This window comes from Babylonia areolata, chromosome 35 (assembly GCF_041734735.1).
Source record: "Babylonia areolata isolate BAREFJ2019XMU chromosome 35, ASM4173473v1, whole genome shotgun sequence".
NCBI classification, from domain to species: Eukaryota; Metazoa; Mollusca; class Gastropoda; order Neogastropoda; family Buccinidae; genus Babylonia; species Babylonia areolata.
The window spans coordinates 9,777,248-9,799,503 of NC_134910.1; the positions used below are offsets into that span (position 1 = coordinate 9,777,248).

At 43.3% G+C, this 22,256-nt stretch overlaps 1 protein-coding gene across 1 annotated transcript in view; it reads right to left on the minus strand.

The window, feature by feature from the left end:
* Positions 1 to 22,256, minus strand: part of LOC143277795 (neogenin-like) — a 109,310-nt gene that overhangs the window by 66,453 nt on the left and 20,601 nt on the right. The gene's annotated exons all lie outside the window — the stretch shown is intronic.

A 22,256-nucleotide genomic window follows, 5' to 3' on the forward strand; every position in this document is an offset into this window, starting at 1 on the left:
ACAATAACATTACTAATATTATCAGCAGTAATAAATGCCACCCAAAAAAAAAAAAAAAAAAAAAGGCCATGGAAAAGAACCCCCCTATCTGCTGTTTGATCATGATTTATTCAATTATCACAAACAACAACAACTCATTGTTCCTGTTTTTAAGTCCCAAATCCCCCCCCCTGTTAAGTTCCCATTGTGTGAGCATCATGCCTTCTTCAGTTCGGTCCGCAATGACATCACCCAATGATCTGCCAGTTAACAGATTAGTTTTGTTTTCTGAAAGGGTTCAACTCCAGGGGGGCGGGGGGGGGGTCTGTGCACTTCCTGCTGTAAATGTAATGGTCCTGGTATGCCAGGCAGGTGAACCATCTTCCCACTGCGGGCTGGATACATTGAAGCTCCTTACTGACTCCTCCTGTCTCTCTCTCTCTCTCTCTCTCTCTCTCTCCCTCTCGCTCTCTCTCTGGCTTTTCCCATTCTCCTCATCCTCTCTCTCTCAGTCACTCTCTCACTCTTTTCCCCTCCTCCTGTCTCTCACTCTCTCTTTCTCTTTTCCTCTCCACCCCCATGCCCCCTCTCTCACTCTTTCCCCCTCCCCCCTCTCTCTCTCTCCCCCTCCTCCTCCTCTCCTCTCTCTCTCTCTCTCTTTCACATCCTCCCTCTCTTCCTCCTCCTCCACCAAATTTCATTTTCTGAAGGGCTTCACAGGTTAATGGAGGTTTGTGCCTTTGCACTGGTATGCTAAACAGATTAATTTTGCTGGCAGGTTGACTGGGAGGAAGCCTGCCTGTCTCCCCACCTCTCTCCACACCTAATCTCTCTATGTCTCTATACCTGAGTGTGTGTGTGTGTGTGTGTGTGTGTGTGTGTGTGTGTGTGTGTGTGTGTGTGTGTGTGTGTGTGTGTGTGTGTCTTTCTCTCTCTCTCTGTCCTGTGTGACAAAATATCACTTTGTCTACAGACTGGAACAGTTTCACTTCACAGACGCATACCCATACCCTATAAAACATTGCGCTCTCTCTCTCTCTCTCTCCCTCCCCCCACATACACCCACTCCCCACCCCATCCCCACCTCCATCCCCCAGCAAATCTCCCTTCTCTCCTCTGTCCAGTGTCTACATCGATTCAGTAAGAAGATTACTTTAGTTCAACTTCAAGACCAAAAAGTTTCACAGCTACACATCACACTCTGTCCAGCAGTAGTAGTATACTGGTACAACCACACACAAGGGGGCTGGGGGAGGGGGAGAGAAAATGGAAAACAGAAGCAGAGACAAACACTGAAACACAGAGAGAGAGAAGGCATGGGGACGAACAATAGAAGAGAGACACAGAGACACAGACAGAGAAAGATACAGAGAGATACAGAATGTGAGAGAGAGAGAGAGACTCAGAGAGAAAGAAGGCACAGAGATGAGAGAGAGAGAGACAGAGAGAAAGAAGGCACAGAGATGAGAGAGACACTGAACACTGAACACTGAACACTTTAATGTCAATAGCTTTACAGCCCTAATGACATGGGGGTTCATAATACAAATAACAACATGCATCAATAGTAATAATATTGATGAAAACCAAAACCAAAACGAAATCAATCAATCTGTGCAACAAAGTGCAGTTCGACCATCCATTCAAAGTAATGGCATGTAGTGAGAAATAAAAACAAAAACATATATAAATGTATAACATAATATTTTCCATATGAGAGTGACAACACAGATTTCACTTTTCACAATGAGCAACACCTGATACTATTTTATTATTGTTGAGGTTTTTTTCGTCGCATGTTATTCGCTTCTGCAATATATTTTGCAAGTGACTGTAGTGAAGTTTCCTGATTTAAATTAAGCACTCCAAAAATATCTTCATACTTTGCTGAATTTGTTTTAAATACAACACATTTTTCTCGAATATCGTCATAAGCTTTACAACTAAACAAAAAATGTAACTCATCCTCCCTTGAATGCCCGCACATCGGACAAGGGGAGAGTAACGAGGGCTCAGTCTGAAACCACTTTTCATAAGCATTCAAACCAATCGTTCTCGTTCTAAATCTGGCGAGACTTGTTCGGTGCCACTTGTTTGTCACGACTGTGATATATTTTTCTGTTTGAAATATACTTTTAAAACTATAAAACCATCTATATTTCTCAGTGCTTTCCATTTTACCGTGCCAATTCTGTTTATATGAAACAATTAGCCTATCTTTGAATTCTGAAACAAATCCTTCTACACATCCAACTCCCTGACACATCCACACAATCCCAAATCCATTTACAGTTAATGTCTTCTTTACAAAATATACCCAGTTTTCCTTCCCTCTCTCATGTTCATTTACTAACATTTCATACGCCTGCTTACATAATCTCGATGTGGGTAGCCTTATTAATTTTAACCAATATTTTATACATTTCACACATGATTTAATGTATAATGGGTATCTACCACTTTCTCCATATAATACAGTATTTGAAGCATGTAATGGAACATTTAAAAAACGTTTAATAGCTAATGTATGTACTTTTTCTAAATCTTTGTTATCAGAAAGTCCCCAAATTTCGGCACTGTATGTTATCATTGGTTCTATTTGAGTATCAAAAAGTTTCCAAAATATATATGAATCTATCGAGCCTAACTTACGTAAACACCTTAAGATTTCTATAACCCCCTTCTTCCCCTTTCTACAAATTTCTGCTACTGTCCTTGTCAAACTCAGCTTAGTTGTAAAAATCATACCAAGATACTTATAAGCATTAGTTACCTTCACTTCATCAGTTCCATAGTGCCATTTTTCATATCTAGATAAGTAACCACCTTTTCTAAACACAACTACATTTGTTTTCTCAAGATTAACTTTTAAAAATAATCTATCTGCTTCTTGCTTTAATATGTTCAGCTGATTTTGAAGTCCTATGGCCGTGTCAGACAAAAGAATTACATCATCTGCAAATAACATGAGAAACAGTTCAACAGCCCCAGGGATCATTTGAATCCCATGTCTTCCTTTTTTCGTTATCTCTCCTGCCAGTTCATTAATAAAGAACGAAAACATCATAGGGCTCAACAGACATCCTTGTTTTACGCCACGTGGGCAATCAAATACATCTGAATATACACCCTTCTCACGTACACACGCTAAAACTGCATCATATACACCACGCAGTGCCATATAAAGCTTACCATCAACACCAGTTTTACGTAACACATTCCATAAACTATTTCGATTCACAGAGTCGAAGGCCTTCTGAAAATCTACAAAAGCAACATACAATTTTCTATTTTTTAATAAATGTGTTTGTACAATTGCATACAATGTGAAAATGTGGTCAATGGTGCTGTAACCTGATCGAAATCCAGCTTGCTCTTCAATAATCTTTTCTTCTCGTTCAGCCCATTTAGTTAATCTTCTATTTAAAATGTAAGTGTAAACTTTACTAATGATACTTTTAAGTGCAACTCCACGGTAATTATCTGGAATATTTGGGTCTCCCTTTTTGTGAATAGGTATGATAATCGATTTTGCCCAATCTGTTGGAAAGATTCCATCATTGAAACATCTGTTAAATAAAAGCACCAGAAAATCAACAATATCTGTATTTGCCTGCTTTAACATTTCACTCAATATTTTATCTGGGCCTGCACTTTTACCTGGTTTTAAATTGTTTATGCTATCAATTACTTCTTGCCTGCTAATTGGGTCATTAAAACAAGGTTCTTCAAAATCACCAACCTCCTCTACTACCTCATCTTCTGTTTCAGTATTAGCATTACCTACAAATACACTAGAAAAATGGTCATACCATTGCTGAGCACTAATATTATTATAAACAAATGCCTTTCTATTTACAGATCTTACTGTTGCCCAAAACAGATTTGAATCTTTGATTGATGATTTTAATTTCTGTAACCTTAGCTCCTCAAATTCACGTTTCTTTCTTCTCTTCAAATAAACATATTCCTTCCAGAGACAGAGAAAGATACACAGATACACAGAGAGAGACAGACAGACAGACAGAGACAGAGAAAAATACAGAGAGATACAGAGAGAGGGAGAGAGAGAGAGAGAGAGAGAGAGAGAGAAAGAGCGAAAGCACAGAGACGGGAGAGAGAGAGAGAGAGAGAGAAACAGAGAGGGAGACAGAGAAAGATACAGAGAGATAGATACAGAGAGAGAGAGAGACAGACAGACAGACAGAGAAAAATACAGAGAGATACAGAGAGAGGGAGAGAGAGAGGGAGAGAGAAAGAGAGCGAAAGCACAGAGACAGGAGGGAGAGAGAGAGAGAGAGAAACAGAGAGCGAGACAGAGAAAGATACAGAGAGATACAGATACAGAGAGAGAGAGAGAGAGAAGGCACAGAGCGAGACACAAAAAACACAGCTGACAGAAACTGAGAAAGAGACAAGACTTCACCCAGATACTAAGATAGACAAGATAACACAGCAACTGTTCACCTCTCAAGCCTCTTGCAAACCAACCAACCAAAAAACAAAACAAAACAGAAAAAAAAAAAGATTTTGTGAACAACCATACAATAAAAGACAATATACACAGTGTACCATGATGAACATCCACCTCAAGATAAGAGAAATATGCACCAGAGATAACATCACCCAAAAAATTAAATGTTAACCACTACCTGGAAAAAATGACAGGCGACAGCATAAATTCCAAATTCTAACATTTATTTTTTAACACACACACAAAGAAAAGAAATTAAAGAAGAGTAAAAAAAAAAATTACAAGAGACTGGTTAAGACTTCAAAAATCAAACTAAAGCCAGGAGAGGGGGAGCAAAATGGACAGAAGGGGTCATGGAAAAGGCAGGCATGGAAAGGAAATGGAAGTTACAGGAAAGAAAGAAGAAGAAGAAAAAAAAGAGGGGGAAAAAAAAACAGCAGCCATTCCGTATGCTGTATGTGCATCCTTCGCCCAAAGGCTGAGAAAAACAAGCAGAACAATGCTCAACCACTTCCAGAACAATGCAACACAAACAAAGCACAGAGAGAGAGAGAAAAGAAAAGACAAGACAGATGAAGTTTTTTTTGTGTGGTGTGTGAGTGGATGGGTGGGTACAGAATGCGGGTGTGGGGAGTGGGGGGGGTGGAGAATGGGCACCCTGAAATATCCTGTCACTCACTGTCAGGCAGAAGGACCACCCCAAAAAACATTACCATTATCACCCCTTGTCACCCATTTACATCACACCCTCCCTCCCTCCTTCCCAACCATCCTCTACCCAACCCACCCCCACTATCCACACCATTCACACACCTTTCATAGTTTCAGCAATGATATTTTATGAATTATCTCCTCCCTATCAACAGGTACCCTTCTTGAAGTTCTTCCCATACCAGCACCACCTAACTATTTCACTCACTGGGAGTTTGAGGAGCGGGTGGGAAGGGGGTGGAGGGGGAGAGAGAATAAAATGGGTGACCTAATATTGCAGGCAGGGAAAGGGGGTAGGAGGGTTTCACAACTAAGGGGCAGAGAAACAGGCAAGAGGGGCGTCTAGTATTCCATTATCGTAAGCTCAACTGCCATTCCTGGGCCACGCAGGAGGGGCGTCTAGTATTCCATTATCCTGAAGTTCAACTGCCTTTCTTAGGACCCGTGGGGTGTGGGTGGACGTATTCTGTTTGGGTTCATGGGCAATCACATGCAACCAATTTACATAGCACACAGACTAGGGGGTGGGGGGGGGGGGCATTATCAAGATGCTGGGAAAATAAACACAGACAGAAGGGGAGAAAGACAGGTGGGGGCGAGGGGTGAGGGGGGCGCAGATGCTGTACGTAGCACTGGGAGGGAGGAACCTGACCTACATGAAACCTTTGCAACAAAGACGGTAATGCCATCAACAGCAACAAAAATCACTTTTCCTGTTCTGCTGAGTACTTCTGAACACTTTCGGAATCCGCTTTACTTTGAAAAACATGAACTGGTTTTCATCAAAAAGTCATGTTCTTTATTCCTGTGTGGCTTGCTTGCTTCAAATTCTTGACAGGGTTCCTGCAGGATTTTCACTACTATACATGATACAGTTTCAAATTCCCACACTTTTCCAAACCAGTCTGATCTTTCTGATCTCCTATCAGTAATATTACCATCTGCTACAGTTGTCCTTACGAATTTTTTTTTTCTTTTATTCAAATAATTGATATCATGGCTGCAAAGTGAATGACAGATGATCAAAATTGTTGATATCATTATTGGTCACAGCGTTAAACTGTGAAACTAGCCTTGTATAATGAATACATACTATATCCAGTATATGCCACAAGTCTACTCTCCTTTTTTTCTGGGGAGCATCAAACAAGCACTACAGTCTAGTTAATAATAGTATACTTTGTCAATCTTTTTGAATTTGCTGATTTGTCAAAATTCATCAACTTTCTCAAACCAGGCTCAAAATTCGAGACCACTCCATTTCTCACTAACCTTCCGAAACTTCCTGACTCTAAGAAACCTAGTTTGAGACACTTATGGAATCTGTTTCATTGGCTTCCCCCCCCCCCCCCCCCGCCCCCCCCCAAAAAAAAACAACAAACAAACAAACACATCCAATGCCAAGTTTGATTCATCATCTGACAAAATGGGAATGAAATCTAACCCCAGCAATAATTTTGAATAAGAAATGTTGTTTTTTTCAAAAGAAAGAAAAACCATGTGTGCACACCCATGTTTGCACATGACAGGGAGTTAACTCTGGACGAAGTGATTATTTACCCCCTCTTCAGTGACGCCAATAACCTGGGTGATTCAAATCACCCCCACCACCCCCCCCTTCTTGCGACAACACCCCCACAAAAACAAAAACAAAAAAAAACAAAAAACCAATCTTGAGACAACAATAACAACAACAACACAAATTACACAAACAACAAAACAAACAAAAACAGACACAAACACAAATACTGCCATGAATACAATCTTCTCAGCTCTGAATGAATCTCTCTACTCCTTGACGCCCAGTGAGGAAGGGCCGAGAAGAGGACAAACAAAACAAATTCCCATCATTCAGGACGTCTGAATCCATCGGTAGTTCTTTACTCCTGGACAAAAGAAGACCAAGATTGTGAGTGTGAGAGATTGAAAGAAAGAGTGAACAAGAGAGAAAGAAATAGGGGGTGGGGGGGGGGGGGGGGGGGGTGGGGGCTGGAGTACTGAGAGAGAGAGAGAGAGAGAAAGACTGGAAAGAGACAAGACTGCCAAAAACACAAGAGAGCCACCAATCACCTCTCAGAAAACGAAAACAAGTTGTTGGTTTGTTTTTGTTTTGTTGTTTTTTTTTTTTTGGGGGGGGGGGGTTGTTTTGTTTTGTTGTTTTTTTTGGTTTTTGTTTTTTGGGTTGTTACACTGAACAGAAAGAGAGAAAGAAAAAAAAAAAAAAAAAAAAAACCCTGCCCCCCCCCCCCCCCCCAAAAAAAAAAAGCTGACTACTTGTACTACTGGTGACAGCCACTCTATCTGCTGCATCTCAAGAAGTCGAGGGAAACAAACTGCGTTAACGCTCAACCACTTTTCTCCCAGACAGAAGATGAACAAAAAACCCAAACCGAAACAGAAACAAAAACAAAACAACAACAACAAAAAGCTGCATGTATCATGGAAGAAAAAAAAAGGGTGAGAGTACTACTGACACCCTGTCACTGTCAACCAGGAGGACCACCCCCTGAGGGGAAAGGAAAAGCACCATCATCACCCCTTCCATCATACCTCACTCCCCCCCCCCCCCTTGCACCCCCTCTACCTCAGCCTCACCACCAACTCACACCACACATAAGTCAGCAAGACACCTTATAAATTCACCCTCCAGCTATCAGCAGGTACCCATCTTTCCCCCTCAGCCCCTACCAAACCCTACCACCTGCCCACTTCACTCCAGGCAGATCCAGATGGGTGACCTAAAATTGCAAAACTTCAGCAGAGGAGCGGTGTAGAGAGGTGGTGGGGCATGAGGTGAGGAACAGGAGTTGCTGAGGGATGGGGCGAGAGGTGGGGGGAGGGGGGGTGGAGGAGAAAACAAAGGAGAAGAGAAGAACGGTGTCTTGCATTCCATTACTGTAACAAGCTCAACCTGCCAGAATTCTCACAAAGGTACCTCTCTTTCTTTTTTGCCTTCTCAAACAGAGTTCTTATTTACTGGGCCCAGCAGTCAACGTTCTTTTTTTTTTTTTTTCCTTCTTTTTTTTAAATTATATTTTCACAAAAGGGTTGGTGGGTATGACTTGGGGAAGGTTGGGTATGGGGTTGGACCAACTCCATTCCACTGGCTAGTGGGTATGGCGTGAGGAAGGTTGGGTATGAGGTTGGACCAACTCCGTTCCACTGGTTGGTGGGTATGGTGTGGTGGAAGGTTGGGTATGGGGATGGACCAACTCCATTCCACTGGTTGGTGGGTGTGGCTTGGGGAAGGCTGGTGTTGGACCTACTCCATTCCACTGGTTGGTGGGTATGGCCTGAGGAAGGTTGGGTATGGGGTTGGACCTACTCCATTCCACTGGTTGGTGGGTATGGTGTGGTGGAAGGTTGGGTATGGGGTTGGACCTACTCCATTCCATTGGTTTTGGTTCAGCGGCTATCTCATGCCACCAATTTACTGAGCATACACAGACCTGGGGAGGCTGTATTATCAAGATTTAGGAAACTAAACAAAGAGAAGGGGAGAAAGATGGGGAAGGCAGATGCTGTACATACTTGAAGCAGGGGGAAGAAACCTGACCTCCAAGAAACCTTTGGAAGAAAGATGGCAATACCATCAACAGCATACAAATAGAAAAATAATCTTTAAAAAAAATTTATTTAATCACTTTACCTGTCCTTTCGGATCCTTTCCATAAAGTTTTATAAATTCTTTGAACTGAATAATATATGGACTGGTTTTCATCAAAAGGTCTATTTTGCCCTGTCCTGCTTTCTTGGAAATAAGTTTCTGGATCTATTTGTCTTTGACTTTAAAACATGTATGCACTGGTTCTTTTTCAACAACAACAAAAAAAAAAAAAATCCAGTAGCATATTATGTCCAGATTTATTACCTGACAAAATGGGAATAAAATATGTCCTCAGCAACAAATTTAGTTTCCAAAAAGGAAAGGCCAAAAACACTGTAAATACATCCATATATTTCTATTGCCTATTGCTGAGGTGATAAGTTATTCTAATCTAAATCTTATGTTTGTTCATGAGAAAGAGAAAAACAACAACAGACAGGCTGAGAAGGAGAGACAGAGACTGACAGAGAGACAGACTGATAAAGAGACATGAGAGAGAATTGCTCAGGACAATCTCTATAAATTTCCCTCTGGAGCGACATCAAGAACCTGGTAATAAATCATTCGCCCTGCTAAAGAAGCCCCCATCCCTGCTCCCAAATAAGGAAAAAAGAGACACAAGCACAAATATTGCTGTGGATACATTCACCCTCAACTCTGAATAAATCTTCAGAAGAGGAGGGCAGGGAGGGAGGGAGGAGAGTGTGTGGGCATGAACAAACAAACAAGACAAGTCTCCTATCATTCAGGGTATCTCTTTCTTCTGCACTCTTTGACTGCCAAACACATAGACTACAGAGCCAGTGAAAGAGAGGAGAGAGAGAGGGGGGGAGAGGGGGGAGGAAGGGAGGAGGGAGAGAGAGATGACTTAAGGTAAGACTGTTGGAGAAAGAGAGAGAAAGGGGAGAAAAAGAAGCTTTGGAACCAACGAAAGGAGAGCACCAGGGCTGACTGATGAGTAGCTACAGAGCTGGGAGGCATGGGCAGAGTGAGAAAGAAAGAAAGAAAGAGAGAGAGGAGGATGAAGAGAGAGGTAGGGAGAGAGACAGAGGAAGGGGTAGAGAGATGGCAAGAGAGAGAAGACAGAGATGGCAACAGAAAAGAGGACAAAGACTAAAGAGACATAAAGCTCAGAGGGGAAAAAAGACAAGACAGAGAGAGAGAGAGACAGAGAGAGAGAGAGAGAGACGTCTACATAGAGAGAGACAGAGATATATACAGAGACAGAGACAAAGCACAGACAGGACCCTCCCAGCTGACACAGACAAAGAGGTAGACATGGAGAGGTGTGTACAGCCACCACAGGGGTCTGCTCACTGGGTCTGCTCATTCCATCAGATTAGCCAGACAGAGCTGCTACCCGACCCTACTCAACCACCCCGCCCCCACCCCATTCCCATTCCCTGCTATCTGATACTGCGATAGATAGCGGCAGGAAGCCCCGACACCCCTCTCCCACCCTACTACCCACCTCCTCACATACCCCTCCCAATCTCTGTTGTCTGTCCTGCTCTAGTCTGCTGTGTGTTCTTCAACAGTAGTCGGTGCTCTCAACACATGGCTCTCTGCTCATCACCCAAGCCCCCACCCCCTCCTGCTAACCATTTCAAACAAACACTGCTGTATCATATGAGTACATCATATACATTTCAAACAACATTACATCATGTATGTTTCAAACATCACTACATTAGTAGTATACATCATATAAATTTCCAAACATCACTATGACATAATTTACATTTCAAACACCACCACTATATCAAAATGAAATTATCATATGAACACCACTATAACATACACACTTAAAACAACATCACTACATGTACAATTCAAACACTACCAGTATCATAATACATTTCAAACACCACTATACCATAGACATTTCAAACACTGCTTCATCATTTTTAATAATACCACAATAAATGTATATATACATTTCAAACACCACCACAAAATAATATACATTTCAAACACCACTATTACCATAAACAAGACCCAGCATGATAGTCCTAACTTGGCACTGTAAGTAGCACTGGAGAGGGTAGAGCCAGGGGAATTTTCTTTTTTATCTTGACACATTATCAACTCATCAAGTTTAATACAAAAACTCAAACATTATGGGTTAACTCAACAAAAACCTTTTCTTTAAAACCAGAACTGAAGGGTTGTGTTTGAGTGTGAATATGTATGTATGTATGTATGTGTGTGTGTGTGTGTGTGTGAGTGTGTGTGTGTGTGTGTGTGTGTTGTGTGTGCACGTGCATGCATGTGTGAATGCATGTCACTCGGTGTGTGTGCATTCATGTGTGTGTGTGTGTGTGTGTGTGTGTGTGTGTGTGTGCAGCGCATGTGCGTGCGTGTAACAGTGACTGAGAGAGAATGTGTGTGCCTCTGCACGTGTGCACATGCTTGTGTGTGAATGCAAATAAGATTAAGCGGCTTTGTCAACATGCCAAAATGCATATTAAAAGTAAAACTCTCAGTCTCACACACACACACACACCCACGCACGCACGCACGCACGCACGCACATGCACACGCACACACGCACACACACACACACATAAACATAAACAAAAAAAACAACAACAAAAAAACACTGGATTTCAAATCAATTCCCAATTCCTGACCTGGAGACCTGATATTTCCCAACACCAAAATAATCTGACACTAGTGACAGGGGAAATAATTCAATTTCATTCTGCACAGAAACATTTGAAATGGATGTGGAACAAACATTTTTTTTTTTTTTTAAAGCATTATATGATTATATATCGACACTTCATTTCCCCGTCTCGAAAATGGAGAGAAGCATGAAAACCCAGGTTTTGAATTTTCATGTGTGTGCATGTCCATATAATCAGCCTATTTTTTAAGTATTATATATAATACTATTAATAGATGTCTGCTTCTGTGCATGTATGACTGTGAGTCTACAAGCCCATGCATTAAATGATTAATGTATGCATGCACATATGCACAGACCTGCACATTGCTTTCATGTTTACAGACATGCACTTTTTTCTCCAAAGGGCCCAACATTCTTTTTTCATGGCATCTTCAGAACTCGCTATCTCTTCAAAAGGAAAGCCATTACCTGATGAAACGGTTACAACAATCAGAATCACTTATCTTGGCAGCCTTCTAACAGACCAGAATTTAAACAATGCTACTTTTTTTTTTCTTTTAAAATACAATATTTAAAAATTCAAAAATAAAAAGAACCACAAGCAAGACAAGAGTGAGAACAGAGAAGAAGCAGAACCCTGATAGATGAGTAATACTTCCCAACATCCAAATTCTCTCTAGACAAGCTGAAAGATGGTGGAGGAGGAGGAGGAGGAGGAGGGAAGAGCAGGAAGATGAAGGAGGGGGGTGGGGGGGGGGGTCGTCTTCTTTTCTGTTATCTTTTCTGCTCATCAGCGGGGCTGAACCCTTTTTCTCTCTTCTCATCGTCTGCTCTTTTTTTTTTTTTTTTTTTTTTTTTTTTCTCTTTTTTTTTTCTTCTCTCCCCTGAACGAGTGTTATAATCTGCTTGCCAAACACACTGACAGTAGACCCGGCTGCCTGTCTTTCTCGTGCTCTCTATTTTTTTTTTTTTTTTTTTTTTCCTTCTTCTTCTTTTCTGTTACCTAGCTAATTTCCATCCAACGTTTTCCTTCTCAAAAGCAGAGAAGACTTCTTTTTCTTTTTTTTTCTTTCTTTTTTTTTCGTTTTTCACCTTCTTCCATTACAGAAAGAAGAACTCTTCGGTGATGCAGTCAACACCTTGTCCTGGAAAGAAGAAAAAAAGAAAAAGGAAGGAGGAAAGAAAAAGAAAAAAAAAAACACCCTGAACCACCACCAAGTTGATCAGGTACAGCTTTCTCTTGGCCGCTCAACACAGGGAGCTTAGCTAAAAGGTTTACTCCAGTGAAAATATTATTTCAGAATCAGTATAAACAAGTAAACCAGTTCACGATACAGGAGAGACTGACAAGAATCACAGGCTCAAAAAAAAAAGAAAAAAAAAAAAAAGAATAGACTTTTCTCTCTCTTTCTCTCAGTCTCCACCCCCCACACCAGCCTTTGTCTCTGGATCAAGCATAGGATTTTAGGACAAGCCGGGGGGGGGGGGGGGGGGGAGGTGACTTGAAAGAGGTGGGTTGGGGAGGATGGGGGCAGGGGGACAGGTGGGGAAAGGGGAGTAGTGTGGTTGGAGATGGGGTCACACCAGGTTGTTTTACTATATCAAAAAGGGGCCACCCAGAGAGCAGAGCGAAGAAGAGGACACAGGGAGAAGAAGAGGTGAATTGAGGCAAACAGCCACAGTGAGGCAGCAGTGGTCTTTGGGTCTCCCTGTAGTGTAGTACACCTCTCTCATGTAGGCTGCTAAATTACACACCTTGTCACACACACACACACACACACACACACACACAGAGGTGGAGAGAACCAGAGAGGAAGACAGATAGGTAGACAATCAGAGATGGACTAAACTACTGAAGTACACACTCACATAGTGTAAACATATAAATTTCATACAAAATCACTGGACTGCCAACCCAGGATTTGTGTGTGTGTGTGTGTGTGTGTGTGTGTGTGTGTATGCCTGTGAGAGCCTGTTAGTGTCAGTTATTTTTGTTTGGCAAATGGAAAACAAGCAAAGTCATGAAGGTGAGCAGTTGCCCACCTACCTCTCAAAATATACATCAACACAACACCAAAGGGTGTGAGTGTGTGTGGGGGGGTGTTTGTGTTTGTTTGTGTGTGTGTGTGTGTGTGTGTGTGTGTGTGTGTAAGTGACTGTGTGTGTGAGAGACAGACAGACAGACAGGCAGTGTGTGTGTGTGTGTGTGTGTGTGTGTGTGTGTGTGTGTGTGTGTGACAGAGTATGAGAGAGAGAGAGTGTGTGTGACAGAGTATGAGAGAGAGAGAGAGTGTGTGTGTGCATGTGTGTGCATGCGCACATGCCTGCTTGAACATGTTGATGTGTGTGTGTGTGTGTTTGTTCACTGTGCGTGTGTGCAAATGGGTTCATCTTTTAGAGTGTGTCGAGTTGTTAGAGCTGTGCCATCACCCCCTGACATTTCAGAGACTGAAGGGCCAGCTGAAGCACAGGAGAGCTGCACTGTGCAACAGAACAAGACACAAAGCTGGGGGGAGGTTTCCAGGAGAGGATAAAAGAATGCATTGTCAAGAAGTGAGGGAAGATGGAACAATGGCGACCGAGAGGGAGGGAGAAGTTTGAACATAGCTAAGAAGGGAAAGAAGGATACGATGGAAAGAAGGGAGGGAGGGAGGAAGGAAGGAAGAACAGAAAACAACAAGAAAGAAGAAAGGATGCAGACACTATGAACAATCAGAACATGCACAAATCATACAACTCTCTCTCTCTCTCTCACCCCCCCCCCCCCCCCCCCCACACACACACACAATGAACAAGCACAAATCATACAAAAATGTCAATTGCTCTAGTGTGCACACTCTCTCTCTCTCTCTCTCTCTCACACACACACACACACACACACACAAACACACACACGCTTGCTCTCTCTCTCTCTCACACACACACACACAAACCATTCATTCAACAAACAAAAGCAAACACCACACAGTGTCAAGTCTCTCTCTCTCTCTCTCTCTCTCTCCCAAACCCTCTCCCCTCCCCTACAAAATCCAATCACCAAAGGCAGCGGGAGAGAGAGAGAGAGCTCTCAGCACCACTTAACACCCCAGTCCCCATACTACATACAACAACCCACACGCTACCAGGATGGCTACCAGCGCTTCAGCATTCACAACCAATCCCGAACCAAGCAATAACAGGAAATAAGATGTTCTTTTCTTTCTTTCTTTTTTTTTTTTTTTCTTTTTTTTCCCCCCTCCCCGCTCTGCTCTGCTCTCTAGGGGCATTCTTCTCTTTGATAACCCCCGTCTACAGTAATCAATAACACGGCAGGCCTGCTGATATTATTGCCTTCACCCCTTTCAAGGCCCCCGCGCCAATTTGCCTTAACCCTTTCAGGGCCCGTGACAATTCGGCCTGTTGCTCAAACGTAAAAGCTGGTTCAAACGTTCTGTCGATACAGCTTCACGGTAACAGAGTTAAGTGTGTACCTCTGCTTTTACCCCAAACACTGTAATATTTTTAAACCTCTGTTATCAATGTGAAATATATCGCATATCGTTTAATAAACAGGCCCCAGAATCTAGGATACTATATATATATATATATATATATATATATATATATATATAAGAAAATTATCCGCATTCATCATAATTTCACACACACACACACACACACACACACACACACAAAGGGTGGCGCTCTTTCTGTAGGGACACGCTCTCTGGGAAGAGCAGCCCGAATTTCACACAGAGAAATTATCTGTTATGACACAATACAATGCATTCGTTTTCGTTCGTTTGCTGCGACTCCAACATTCACTTGTATGCGATGCACTAGTGGGCTTTTATACGTGTGTATGAGTACTATGACTATTTTTACCCCCGCCACGTAGGCAGTCATACTCCGTTTTCGGGAAGCAATACAATGCAATCAAATACAATACTTGCTGTAACAGAGAAAAACTATGCATGACATTGACAAGGAAAAGTGGGTAAAAAGTACGGACGGAGAGGGAGGCGGGGGAGGGGGGGGGGGGCGATGTTCAGGTGCAGTCATGGTTTCCAACCATGCCAGTATTTAGAAGAAGAAAAAATGGAAGAGGAAAGGCACAGGTGTGTGGGGTAGAGAAAGGGGGGGGAGAGGGCAGTTAAATAAAAAATAATAATAAAAAGGAGGGTGGTGGTGAAAACAGATAGCCTCGTGGCAGGCCATTATTTCCACCAGCCCACAGCAGTGCCACCGACAAGACACATACATGGGGTAGTAGTAGAGAAGAAGGTATAGTAAGGAAGAGAAGCAGCAAGGTGCAGCAGTAGCGGCAGTACAGTAGCAGGGAGGAGGTAAGTGCCACCACGGTTATCAGGCAAGACACTAATCCCCCCTACTGTGGGCCGTCGCTGATAAGGGCTATCACTATCAGTCGGCACCGGGGGGCCCGCCTTGCTCACTACCCCCGCTCTTCTAACTGCCAACAGGGCAGGGTTAAAGGGGTTTGGAAGGTGGGATCTAAACCTTGGCCATTAGTCAAAACATCGGCCACTACAACACACACACACACACACACACACACATTTACCTCCCCCACACCCCCACCCCACCTGCCAGTCCTGTACTGAAGATCGCTTCTATTGGTTTTCCCTTCGTGTTTGGCGTTTGCTGCCACCGGTATCAGTTCACTGTGGGGGTTTAGTCGCTGCCACTGTTTTAAATTATGTACACAAACGCTTCATCACTTTGTGACGAACAGTAAATACGACGCTGGTTGCCTTCACTGAGCTAAACAGAGCTCGATGGTTGCCTTCTTCTCCCCGCCCCCCTTCCACTGGACTGCCCAGGGAGCTGCGTCACTCGTAGTTTCTTTGCTAGGACTCTACTAATGCACATGCACAGCATCTGTCTCCGTCTCGGGCTCTTTTCAGCCAGCTCAAAAGGTCCGTCTTCAGTCTATTCTGTTGGTAAGCTGAGACTCCCTATTTTACAATTCGGCTTTTGCGCGCATTGCCGTCCCCCACCCCCACAGTGTATGCAGCCACATTCCGTTTTCGCGGTTCTCGCTGGTATGTTAAACTTTAAAATCAAATTTAATATCTTTTTAAAAGAATTCTTCTTCTTCTTCCTCTTCTTACTTCTACGTTCGTGGGCTGCAACTCCCACTCAAATACATTTACACGAGTGGGCTTTTACATTGTGTATGACCGTTTTTACCCCGCCATTAATGAATAAAAGCAGATACCTTCGCCTAAACCAAACGCGCTATCAGACCTTCAGTTGTTGCTTTTTTCCGTCTCTCTCTCTCTCTCTCTCTCTCTCTCTCTCTCTCTTCTCATTGACATGAAAGGCACAAACAGGTCTGCACATACGCTGACCCGGAAGCCTGGGAAAACGGATTTCCGTCCTTTCTCCACCAGCAGCTGATACCAGGATCAAAACCCAGGACCAGTTTATTTAAAGTACCGCTGCAATGCTATGACCACCTGGCCATGGCAGCACTCTCATCTCACTACAGTGTAAGCCCAACAATGCATGGAAACGTGCAGAATCTAACCACGTACGCACGCACGCACGCACGCGCACACATGCACGCACGCACGCAAAGTTATGTGACCACGCAGCCCACAAAGTTTAAATTACCCCATAAGACAGATATGTCTGCTACTGAATTGTGGGGTAAACACTGCATGCATGCACGCATGCACGCGCGTGCACACACACACACACACACACACACACACACACACACACACACACACACACACACACAATGGGTATGGCTCTGAGCCTTGAACATTTTTTCGAAGGTTGCATTCTTTAATCTTCTTGCAACACACAGGTGCGCGTGCGCGCGCGCACACACACAGACGCACACACACACAGACACCTTAACAAAACGTCGTGACCACTCTGCCCACAAAGTTAAATTTGCTCCTCAAAATAGACGTGTCTGCAACTGTGGTTTGGTGTAAACACAGCATCCGAAACGTTCAACATGTGGGTGTGGTGTGGTGTGGTGTGGTGTGACGGGACAATGTTTCTCAATGTTTTATACTAAAGTCTGACGAAAGCCATTCCTAACACTGTAGAATGAAGCTTTACTAACAAAACTATGGCATTGTGACACATTACAAATACTTGCAATCCGAAAAATCAAAATGGCTTGTCTGACGAAAGCCACTGCTAACACCGAAGAATGAAGTTACTAACTACACTCTTGCATTACGGACAGATTATACTTGTCATCCGAAAAATCAAAAGGCTTGTCTGACGAAACCCATTGCTAACAAGTGTTGCAGAATGAAGTAAACTAACTACATTCCGGCATTGTGACACAATCATATAAACTCGCCACCCGAAAAATCAAAATGCTTTTAGGGGGTAGTACTCTTTGGACTCTCTCTCGCTCGCTCGCGCGCGCGCACACGTGTGTGTGTGTGTGTGTACGCGCGCGCCGTGCGTGCGTGTGTGCGTGCGACGAGGGGGAGAGACGCATGAGGAGAAAGAAACACACAGAGACAGACATACACAGCAATCCAAGTGGAGGCGCCAGAATGTAGACGCACTTGATGCATCCTGTCACAGCCTCTGAGTCAGACTGAAAACCAAATCACCGAAACTTGAAATGTATGGGCCAAGCGAGCCCCTGGTGTATTCCAAAGGATAATTCTCTGTGTGTGTGTGTGTGTGTGTGTGTGTGTGTGTGTGTGTGTGTGTGTGTCTCTGTATACTTAATTTGCTGCAAGATGTGTTTGTCACGCTTTTATACTCTTTATCATTTTAGTTTCACTCTTACATCCTCTCTCTCTCTCTCTCTCTCTCTGCTTCACCACCCCACCCCTTCTTCTATAACCCCACACACACACACACACACCCACACACACACCAATCTCTTCTCTCACTAACATCGGCTGCCTCCACCCAACCACCCACCACCCTTTCTTGCCTTGCCCCTGTGCTAACTGGTTTTCTTGAGCGGGAAGACAAAAGCAGCGACATAACTCTGTGCAGCAGCAGATACACAGTGACAATCCGTCACAACCGAATAGCCGTCTTTAGATGAACTTACCCCCGGGAAATTTCACATAAAAAAATATATATACTTTTCTAATCAAAAGAAATTTATACTCCAGGTCATCAAAATGACAAGTTTCCCGTTGGGAAATGATGGCTATTTATCTATATATATAACTGTATCTATCTAACTAAAGAGTCATACATGTGTATGTATATATATATATATATATATATATATATATATATATATATATAGTATCACATACGTGTGTGTGTGTGTGTGTGTGTGTGTGTGTGTGTGTGTGTGTGTGTGTGTGTGTGTGTGTGTGTGTGTGTGTGTGTGTGTGTTTAAGCACATTAGCTTTTGAAGCCCCCCTATAACAGAAACTGAACGAAGATACTGTCTTTTATTAATAACAACAACAACAATAATAATAATAATAGTAATAATAATAATAAATAATAATAATGCAAGACTCTCCCGGTCCTCACTACTCCCCCTCAACCCTCCACCCCCCAACCCCCACCCCCCACCCCACCACCCGTACCCTACCCTCACACACCAACAGCAGCAGCAGCACATAAAATACCCCTATAAATAATTAGCCTTGCAAGTTGGCCAGCCACAATGGAGGAGAGGCGGGAGAGGGGCGGGGGCTGGGGGGTGGGGGGGGGGCAGGCATCAGTCAGTCCCTCATAGTCCGGCTGCATCAACTGATGAATGTGCTGACCAGTGGTCATTTCCTCGGTCTGGGGAGTGATCGTGGACGGTACAGGAGGATGGACATGAGAGAGAAGCAAAGAGCCAATAAACAAAACCTACGACAGGCAGAGAGTCTCAGAGGGTCGGGGTCTGTGTGTGGAGGGTGGAAGGGCAGGCATCATGGCTTCACTGACCCCCCGCCCACCCACCCCCCACCCCCCTCACCCCCTGCCACCACCCTCTTTGTTCTGCACTAAACTCTACAGAGAGCATATGTGCTGCACATGTTCTCTTCGCGGCTGTTTTCTTAGGATACTAACTACCACTGTATGCTAGGCAGGCGGGCGAGCGATCCAGTACACTTAACTATACAGCAATGGTAGTAAGGTGGAAAGGCCTGGGCATTTTACTCAGTGCTGAACGGGAAACACCGTCTGTATGTAAGGTAGTCTGGGGCAGTTCCGACAACTTGTGAAAAATAAATTTTTAATTGAAGATGGTTGTTTGTTTTTTGACTACACACATGACTGCCTCATAATAACAATTACATTTGTGTCATTTTAATGTTCCTGATTTTGTCTTTGTTTGGTTTTGTTGGGGTTTTGCATGTTGTTTTCAATCTTGCGATGAACCATGTTAGAGATGATGTTTGCTTTTCCCAAATGTAACTTAAAAATTATATGTTTGTATCATTTTTTTCTTCTGTTTTATTCATTCCTATACTTTTTAAAACTTATTTCCTTGCCCCACCCCCACCCCTCAACAACCCAATCCCCTTTCCCTTCTTTGCTTTTTTCTTTCTTTTTCTTTTTTTTTTTTTTTTTCCTTTGTTTAAATTCCATGGTTGCGATGGTGGGGTCAGTAAATAAATGTGCGAGACAGCCAACACAGCACAGCATAGTCTGAAGCGGTGAAGAGAACACAGAGACTGGACTACGTGCTGTGATAACTACCTTCTTCCCCCCCCAACAGAGTGTCAGACAACACACCGCAATTAAGACGCCCTTCAGTTCAGGACGCACCGCTTTGCACTGGGCCGGGAAAAGCACGCATCCACACCTCATCCATTTCTCTCTTAAGTTTAACTCTCCAAAGGGCAAGAAAAGCAAAAAAAATTCACACCTGACCTCATCCATTCTTCAAACTCTTAACCACACACCTCCCACTTCACTCCCCCACCCCCCCGCCCCCCAACCCCCCACTCCACCACTCCACCCCCAACTTCCCACAATGAAAATTTAACTGTTCAGCCATTGTGAATGACGATGCTCATCCATTTGCCTGTCTGCAGTTTTTTGAACGGATGCAAACGGGTATACATGTATTCATCACCGCTGATGAAGGAATGCATCAGGATTGCATCGGCTCTGGGAAGCCATAAAACGTGGGGCTTGTTTCTTGGGGTGACAGCCCCTGAGGAGGGAGGGGGAGGGGCGTGAGCCAAGGGGGACAAAGGCAACAGCAGCACGTTTCAGATTTCCTCCACACAAACTGACACCCACAATAGACATTCATGGAGGAAGCTGGCTGGTGACTGGTTATCAACCGGGAGTGTGACAGCAGGTGAATGAATGCGGGCAATGCGATAATCACAGTGCGGGAGCACCCTACCCCCCCCCCCCCCCCCCCCCCCCCTCTCTCTCTCTCCTCAACCCCATTCTCTCTCTCTCTCTCTCTCTCTCTCTCTCTCTCTCTATTCTCTCCTCTTGATTGATAGTGTTCTCTCTCTCTCTCTCTCTCTCTCTCTCCACACACACAAACACAAACACACACACATACACACACACACACACACAAACAGAATCTCAAACACAAACACACTCGCACACGCACACCACACACACACAAACACCACACACATCCATTCTCCCCTCTTGATTGATGGCACAGAGATCAGGCCACCAGTCTTGCACAAGGGGACATCCAATGATTAATGATGTTCAACCCTCCTTTTCATTTCACCCAGTGGGGGGGGGGGGGTGCAGGTGGGTGGGTGAACCATCTTCAAAATTCATACATAAATCAAAATCAAAGTCAGGTGATAATACACACGAACATTACCATGGAGTTGATCAGAATGCTGCCCATGTAGAAAAATATATAAAACACTGCCATTTCGTAAGTTTATATAATTAACGCAAACATGCTCCATTTTTTAACATAATACATGTACTCAATACACGAATTCAAAATGAAATTAACGACATCAGAATGTTATGATCATGAAAGTGTGCAGGACAGTTATGGGCATGAGGCAGAAAAGTTTAAATGAATTGTACAATGTCAGAGCACGACAGAAAGCCATGTGTATTTCAGGCGACAGCAGCTGGCAAATTATCAACTTCTACCTTCAGGCAAACGCTTCAGTGTCCCAAAACTCAAATATGAAAAAAAAAAAAAAAAAAAAAACTGAACCAAATACAGTTTTATTCCAAGGTGGTCATTCAACTGTTAAACTATAGCGATTGATAATTAGTTGTGTGATTCCACAGAAAGTAAGGCAATATGTGTGGATGATATGACTTTTTAAATATACTATTGAATAACACATGTCTATGTTTAATTACACTTACAGTATAGTATTACCCTAAGTTAAGTTTCGTATTTTGCATGTATGTGACTGTGATTAGTGTGTACATGTGAGATTTACTTTAAATCGGTATTCATGTTTTTACTTCTATGTAATACACTATACAGTGAATGGCTGTGATTTTCTGTAAATTGTTTACTTGTTTCACACCACAAAAATAATCAATTTAAAATCATAAAGTATTCTGTATTCTGGTATGTAAATAATGTGTGTAAGGACTAAGAACAACCTCTGTCTTCCGCCCCCTCTCCTATCACCCCCTGTGTTTCTCCAACTCACCACAACTTCCTCTCAGCACCCCCACCCTCCACCCCACCCCCACCCCTACCTACCTACCTACCCTCCTGCAGACATGTGGCTCCTGTTTCTGTGTAAGGATGAAGAGAGAGAGGCCGAGGGATGGAGGGATGAGTTCTGAAAAGTCATTTCATGGCTGACTGCTCTTTATTACACCCCAGGTGGCTCTGTTTTGTTCAGGGCTCCTGATGAGGGCAGAAAAGCCCAGCTTGTGTCTGGATACATACACCTTGTAATATGATCATGTGTACTAAACTACAACAGTTCGTT